The sequence below is a fragment of the Adiantum capillus-veneris genome, chromosome 22, assembly GCF_014529385.1.
Source record: "Adiantum capillus-veneris isolate H3 chromosome 22, ASM1452938v2, whole genome shotgun sequence".
NCBI classification, from domain to species: domain Eukaryota; kingdom Viridiplantae; phylum Streptophyta; class Polypodiopsida; order Polypodiales; family Pteridaceae; genus Adiantum; species Adiantum capillus-veneris.
The window spans coordinates 96,350,010-96,358,614 of NC_140952.1; the positions used below are offsets into that span (position 1 = coordinate 96,350,010).

Here is an 8,605-nt window from a genome sequence, read left to right on the forward strand (position 1 = left end):
AGTAAAAGAGTGCATGACACTCCTCCTATTGAAAAAAAAAAGGTGGAAAAGGAAAAATGACCAAAAAAAGAAAAAAAAAAGAAGAAAAATAAGCAACACCGTCCTCCTAAAGATATGAATATCTCTAGGCTTGGGGGAGGGCTAATATGAGTGGCATAAAATCGTAACCATCTTTTTGCAACATTTGTCAGCCTACTCAACGTCCTCTTCCTCATATGTGTATATATTTTTCTACGCTATTAAGTTATCTAGAGTAAATTCCACCTCTTCGTTTAACCTTTGTGGCGACACATACATTATACTCTTCCCAAAAATGTCACCTTAGTCATATATTTATATTACCACCCTTTTCTTTTTTGCTTTGTAAATAGAATAATCATACAATAACCAACTATATACCCCCAAACTTTCTTACCTCTTGTGAATTAATAGTAGAAAAATAATATATCCATCTTCCACCCCATATAGATAAATTCCCATGGAAATCAACTCTCCACTTGTCTTTACCAAAGATTATGGTCCCTCTCTACAAGTCTTCTATGCCCCCTACATAGGTGGCCCAATATCTCTTAAGATTATACATATAGTTTCTCTCCTTTCAAAAAAGACTCCAATTGTATATTCTTTTCACAAGCAAATAATATTGGGCCCTCCTCTATTTGTTTAAGCATCATAGCCTTTTGAAAAAGCATGATTCCCCTTGGATGCATACAAGCAAAGGGCCCATACAAAAAGACTTGGAAGCAAAAGGTTCCCTAGCCTAGTGTGGACCTTCCAAACCGTATTCCTTGGTGCATGGGCATGAAGAATAGTCCAAATTCATATCAAACATGTTGAGAAGGTCAATTTTGCCTTTTGAAGCATGTCATTCAGAGCTACAGGTAAAAGGTTATGGTCAAAATAGTGTAAATCTGTTAGATTCGCAGCAAAAGGGACAAGTAAATCAAGTAAATCAAGTAAATCAAGAGGGTGAGATCTTATTTTTCCCCTACTCATCTTCTAGAAGAGCAATGAGTGTTCAAGGTCACTTGCATGTGATGGGACCAACCTAAAGATGCTTTCTAAATGCCAAGACAGACAAGTTGAGATATCCCGCAGGAGCCACCCGTAGGGCCTCATGGTGGGGCCCACCTACATTATGCACCCCTATGGAGCCTTCACGGTCTAAAATGATATTTTTGGTGAATAAATAGTCCCTTTTATGTCCAATATTCAATGAGTGGTCAAAGGACACTTAATTAGGTCTAATCACTTACTCTAATTAAGTGTAGCATAATCCCACTCCTACACAACTATAAATAGCCCCCCTTGGAGAGACTCAAGGACACACACCTATATTTTCAACTTCATGTTGTTTCTTGATCAATAGTAGAGAAAACCCCAACTCTCCCTCTTTCACATCCTCCCTCCTAACCCTCCTCTTTTGGAGGAAGTGCAACTCTATTCTCCACTCTTTCCATTCTACAATCTCTTACTCCATCAACCCAATAAATCATTTGTAGCACCTCAATAACTTGTAAATACATCATGATCTCTCTCGTGGTTATGTTAATGATCATGAAATCATCTTCAAAACTTTCAAGTGTCGCAATTCGTGATGGTTAGCCAGCGTCTGTCCTCCCCTTAAAAGGTGTGCGAGAAATCAAGTAAGTGTTATATTCTCAATTTACCATTGGTTTGTTTCTCCACACTTATTCAATTGGTCTAAAGAAATTTCTCACTCCAACTCTCTTTTGCTTCATTACATATGCATGTGGCTACCTCTCATGGTGATTTTATTTGTGTCATGGCATTGCATAGATGGAGATGAGCTCTCTATGCAAAGTGTGTTAGTTTTATGTAAGTGATTCTCTTGTGTGTTTGAGAGGCAAGTTTTGTGCGCATGATTTTTTGATGAGTGCTTGAGAGAGGAAGAGTTTGGATGTATTATGGGTATTCTTATGGGGAGAAGGTGAATGCTATTTCACAAATTGCATATTTCATTTTGATGCACGGCATTGGGTTGCATAATCGTTGATGGTGTTCAAGTGTCCAAAGTGTATATAGAGTAAGGGGGTTTTCAAAGTGTGTTGCTTGAGTGGGTGAGTGCAAGTGTTATTTTGATTGGTTTCCTTCTCTACTCCCAAAAGAAGGTGGTGCCCCAAGTAATGTGCGTACCTCTTTACGAACATTTTGTGAGGGTAGGCCCATTGGTTTGAGTTTAGAGGCCCCATTTCAAAAAGCTCGCCCTCAGCGTGTCAAAACAACCAGACCAATATGAGTCCGAAAAAGCATGTAGGTCTGGCGGCAATGATCCCCCCTTGGGATAAAACAAGCCAAGATGTGCAGTGCCACTAAGGTAGCCGAAAATCCTCTTGATAGCCTGCCAATGCTTAGACCCTGGACTATGCATAAATTTGCTGACCTGTGAGACTGCAAACTGAATATTTGGCCAACAACAATTTCGTAAAGAGTGACATCAGTAGGATTGCCAACATCATGTAGACTCAAATTCAAACCTGTTTCCATGGGGGTGGCAAGAGGTTTGCAATCCTCAAGTCCAAACTTACATAGCAATGTCTCTATGTAACTTTTTTGACACAAGGCAATACCAGCATCACACTACTTAAACTGTATACCCAAGTAATGATGCAACAACCCCAAATCTTTCATCTTGAAATTAGAATTCAAATCAGCCTTAAATTCAGCAATATGTCTCTCATTTGGTCCAGTGATCAACAAATCATTGACATAAAGAACCACAATGAGAAGGACATCACCCTCATGCTTTACATACAATGTGCTTTTTGTTGGACTGTTACGAAAGCCTCGTTTAACCAAATGAGTGTCAGCTTTCTCATACCAAGCACGAGGAGATTGCTTTACATACAATGTGCTTTTTGTTGGATTGTTACGAAAGCCTCGTTTAACCAAATGAGTGTCAGCTTTCTCATACCAAGCACGAGGAGATTGCTTCAACCCATACAAAGCCTTCTTACATTTTCACACTTTGTCCTCTTGTCTTTTTATGACAAAACTGCGAGGCTGTGTTACATAAACCTTTTCAAATATGTCACCATTCAAGAAAGTAGTAACAATGTCTGATTGATGTACATCCCAACCAAAATGAGCTGCCAATGCACATAGAAAACACAAAGTAGTCATACGACAATTGGGAGCAAAAGTCTCTTCATAATCTATGCCTTTTTGTTGTGCATAACCCTTTGCAACAAGTCGAGCCTTATGGCGATCGATCTCACCATCTGGCTTGCATTTCAACTTGTAAACCCACTTCATACTAATGGCCTTTTTGTCAGGAGGAAAATCACATAAAGTCCATGTGTCATTTTCTATAAGTGCATCATATTCTGATTGCGGCAGCCATCCATTTTTTTGAATTCTGTACTTCATCAAAAGACACAGCCAAAGCATAATAATCTGATGCATAAGATGCATGGCGAGAGCCTGAATGAGTATGACTAGACAAAGGTGCATCCAATTTACTCTCACGCAAAGTGTGCACCAGCCATTTTGGCATACCTCTAGCCTGCTCATTTTCAGCCCTTTCCTCATCAAGTACATCATGTACATCTGCATCTGTAATAGGATGATCTGTAACATTTTCAGAAATCCCCATAGGCTGTACATTTGCCTCATTAGAACTTACATTCGTATTTCCACCATTGAAAAGAGGCAATAAAGTGTCATAAATGTCCTGTGAGCTTACATTACTGTCTCTAGTACATGACAGCAAGGGCTGAACAGAATCTTCCACAAACACTACATCCCGTGAAACTAGAATACGTTTTGTTTGTGGATGATACAACCTGTAACCTTTGCTTTTAGCACTATAACCAACAAAAATACATTTGACAGCCTTATCATCTAATTTTCTGCGCTGTGTTTGTGGCACCAAAGCATATGCCAAACAACCAAAAATACGCATGTGCTCAATAGAAAGCTTTCTATCATGCCATGCTTCATATGGAATAATAGACTGCAAAGCTATCATAGGACACCTGTTTAGTACATAAGCTGCACAGATGATGGCCTCAAGCCAAAAAGATGCGGCAATGCTTGACTTTTGACCATACATCGTGCCATTTCCATAAGTGACCTGTTTTTCCTCTTAGCAACACCATTTTGCTGAGGTGTATAAGGAACTGTACATTGGTGTTTTATCCCATGACTAGCCAGAAATGCATTGAATTCATGAGACATATACTCCCCCCCTCGATCGAAATGGAGGGTGCCCATAGTACATTTTGAAACATTTTTAGCCATAGCCAGAAATTGTTTGAAGCACATAAAAACTTCAGACTTTTCTTTAAGTATAAATACCCATGCATGCTTGGAGTAATCATCAATAAAAGTCACGAAGTACAGGTAATTGCCCAAGGACGGAGTTTGCATGGGCCCACAAACATCACTATGCACAAATTGCAACTTGCATGTGGCCCTAACTGAACCATCCTTTGGAAACTTAGAATGCTGCATCTTATCCAAAATACAGCCTTCACAAATATGTTTGATAGGTGCTTCAAGAGGCGGCAAAGAAGCAACCATATCAGATTTTTGCAAACGCAGCAAATTGACAAAATTCAGATGACCAAAATGTGCATGCCAAAGTTTTGCATCTGAAATATCCCTTGAATTTGCAACTACATTTGCAAAATTTTGTCCACACTTGTCATACAAAGTGAGCTTATACAACCCACGGCACAAAAGGTCAGATGCAACAATTTCATCAAAATTGAGATCATGAATTGTACATCTGCCATCCACAAATTTGACCACAAGTCCAAGTCTAGCAAGTGCGGATACAAACAAGAGATTCTTCTTGATCCCAGGTACATAAAGTGCATCAACAAGTGTAAAGAAACTGCCATTTTCAGTAGTAAGCACAATCTTTCCAACTCCGTGAAGTGGATAAGAGGCATTGTTGGCACAAGTGGCTGAATTCCCATGAGGGACAGACTCAAGAGAGGTAAATAATTCACGATGTGAGGTAATGTGCTTTGTAGCACCACTGTCAAAATATCACACATGTGAATCTGTAGCAACAACTGACAAGCATGCATCATGGACAACAGGATTGTAAGTGCACTCTGCGCTAAAAGCCCATTCTGCATCAACATCAGCATCATAGTCTCCTTTCACAGAAGACTCAACAATGGCTGCATTTGTAGTGGAACCAGCATTTGCAATGGAACCACCCTCTTCCTTCTTAACCTCTTTGGCCTTCAAGTTAGGACACGACTTGACCAAGTGATCATTAGCTTTACAATAATGGCAACGTATCTACTTTTTGCCCTTAGCACACAATAGAGAGCGTGTTACTTAGTATGCAATGGAAAGATAGATAGCCCTAGAGTGATGGGCGTATATACAATGCTCGGGGGAAAAAAAATCCTAAAGAGGAAAAAAATGCCCCGGAGGTCCTAGTGTGTTCACACACATCACTACCACATGTATATGGTAGCACGTTCTGCACTCTACGCGTTTCCACATGCAAGCTTCATGTGCATCCTGAGCTTCCCCTCTTCTGCGTCCAATTCTTCCTCTTCCCTCTTACCTCTTCATTCTATACGTCGCCCTCTTCATCCAAGCGTGGCATTCCACTTCCTCTGTCTGCAGCCTAGATATTCGCAGTGCCTTCATCCTACGTCGTCACTTCACCCATTGGGGGCCACAACATTTATCTCTTTGTGATGGACGTCGTCACTGCTCGGCGTTAGTACAACATGTGAGGCAAAGGTGTACATCTCCACATATGTCCAGCCCTCAACAGTCGTGACCTCTTCTGCATCATGCCTATGTTGGTGGATAACCTGGTGATAGTGCACACTGAGAGCATAGCACTCTTGTTGATGAAGGGGAAGGAGGTGTCATGGCATGGCTTTGCCTAGAGGATTATTCGCTCTGACATGTTGCGCGAGCTGAATTGGATGAAAGAAGGGTGTCCTTGGAGCGTATGTCGATAGTGGTAGAGGATGTGAGGTTATCTCCTGGCGACACTCACCATGTGCCCGCCAGAAACTATGCAATCGATGGCAGCTTCTGTTTGAGGTTGTCTTACTCTGTTTTTTCTTGTGACCCTTTGTTCTGACAGGTTTCATCATTGTTGTTTGCACTGATGCAACCGCATGTTATGCTGCATCCCAGGAGATGAAGAGAGCATCGTTTTCTTAGTTGTTCTCTACAAAGCCTTTTGCTGCAAGATTCAGTGCATTGGCATTCAAATTAGTATGCTGCAGCCTGAGGTATAGCGTGGCCATTATTTTCTTTTGTGATCTATGATGAACGTCACTGTTTGGGTTTCGTGTGTTTGCTAACAAGTTCTGGAGGCTATGCCTCTTCCTATTTGCATTTTGCAGCTCAAGCCACCTGCGAAGATTCACCCAATCTCCACATCACACATGCAAATGATGCAAGATTCTTCCCTGGGCTGAGTGTACCATTTTATTCCCACCCTTGCTATACCCTTCCTCTTGAGTGTTGACCTCGAGGTGCAGACTCAATTACAAATTCTGTATTGAAGCTGCTTCTGATTTTTGAACATTTCACTGTCTGCCTTAAGCTTTTTATCGAGATAAACTAACTCGTCATTGTAAACGTGTAGGTCCGTCCCTGCTGTCATGAAGATTCAGAGTTATGTGTGCAACTTTTTCTCTGCAGGATTGCTTCATTAATGTTTAATCTTGTAATTGTTTATTGCCTATGGATGCCGCCAGTTGTTGCAGTCCTCATAGCATTTTTGAATTATCTTTTGTAATATTGACAACACCTATGTGTCTATATTGGAAACTGAGTCGTTGTAATGATCGTCGTACATCTGAAGCGAGGGTTTTTTCTTGGGGATTATCAAAAAGTGTGCTTGCACATTATGTACTGAGCAAGGTTAATAGTAGACAAAACTTATGTTGAACGGGACCTTGAATGTGGATGGATGTCAAGGGATGGTGTCGAAAGTAGTTGAGCTTCTTCCAGAATATAATTGACATTACTTATTATAATGCCTCTTGAAAGGTTATTTTCCTCATGGATTCTCCCTGTAATTTCAATGTTTGTGACCCTCATGGTGCGCAAACAAGAGAGATTCTCCTTGCAATGCTTGAGAGCTATTGTCTCTAGTCCTTGAGCCCATAGAAAATATTTGTATCTCCGTTTTTATCATGAGCGATATATTCTTTCTCTAGCTCTGTAATTAGCCAAGACTTCCGCTTCAGAAGCAGAGGCCTTGTTAAAGTGGCAACCTGTAAGATATCCTTCTGTTTAAGCACATTCTAAGGAAATGTAATTCGCTTTATTACTTTTGATAGCCTCTCATTTAAAGTCAAACGTGAAGGTTGCCCCAAAGATCATAGACATGGTTAAAAAGATATTAAATAATATATTTCCTTGTGATATTATGGTGATCTTTCTATCTAATAATTCCATTCATGTCGAGTATATAAGTCACAGCAAATTGAACTATTGTATACTTGCATTTTATGGTCATGCCTCCGAGTTTTCTTGCATCATTCTTTCTTTGGTATCCCTTGTGCTCAATGCAAGCACAGTTCTAAGCTGGCAGTTTGGGGATTGTAGACAAAAAGATTCCTACACTCTTGAACTATTCTAGGAGTTGTCTTGGATTCGGGCATACCCTTGAACTACGAGAGCGGTGCACTAACTCCACCTTGAAGCTGTTGGAGCCATCATGGAGCTATGGGTTTCAAGCACAACAAGAACCACATGAGTGCGATGTTCTCCATGTGTGTGAGGCCTTCGGAGGAGGGTTGTTGTAGCCTTGCCGAAGCATAGAGGAGGCGTAGAGCTTCTTGCAATAGTCATGCTGGGCATATCTTGCAATCAAGGTGCTTCAAGAGTTGACATTGCAAATAGAAAGCTCATGAATGACTTCTTATGCTTTGTAAGGGCACCACATTTGGCTTACATATTGACCAAAGCATTTCCAATCAGTGTTAGAAAAAACAAAGGTATAGTGTATTCTAACCGCAGCTAAAATCATATAATCCCAGTTAGATTTTATATAATTGTCATGTGATAGCATGGTAGATTTGCTTTTCTACATGGTAAAGTAGATCTTTTCTATATGGTAAAGTAGCAGTTTGTATGTATTTATTTCTCCAAGCACCATTATTACAAGTGGAGATACTTTTAGATCTGCATTGTCGCTATACTTTTATTAACATCATAGGCCTCGGGTCTAGCAAGCAGTTGGGAGATATTTTAACATACAGGGCTTGCCTCTGAGCTAAGATTATTTAAACAGCAAGATAATAGTAGAGTCTAATGCACATAATTGGAGGAGTTTAAAGTGTGATGGGTCTCAGTTGAGGGAAGTGTGTAAAGATGTTAAGTGATTTTTATAAGGCTTGATTGGTCAATGAGTTTCAAGTGAGTAAATTTTGACAACCTATTTTAGGAAAAGAATATATACATGGGAGTCGAGCCATGACAGTAAAAGCTTGCTAGCTAGGGCGTCTATCAATGCCCACAAAGCCATCATCACACACACACACACACACACACACACACACACACACATACAAGGAAAAATGGATTGTTCTCTCTATAACAAATAATGACAGATCAAGAGCAAGGGCATTATGCTCACGTA

General features: G+C 40.3%; 1 long non-coding RNA gene across 1 annotated transcript; it reads left to right on the forward strand.

Moving 5' to 3' along the window:
* Positions 1-5,506: 5,506 nt before the first annotated feature.
* Positions 5,507-6,850, forward strand: LOC147429850 (uncharacterized). The gene is made up of 3 exons (XR_015185871.1): positions 5,507-6,242; positions 6,357-6,488; positions 6,602-6,850. It is a non-coding gene; the product is annotated as an uncharacterized LOC147429850 (long non-coding RNA).
* Positions 6,851-8,605: the final 1,755 nt, after the last annotated feature.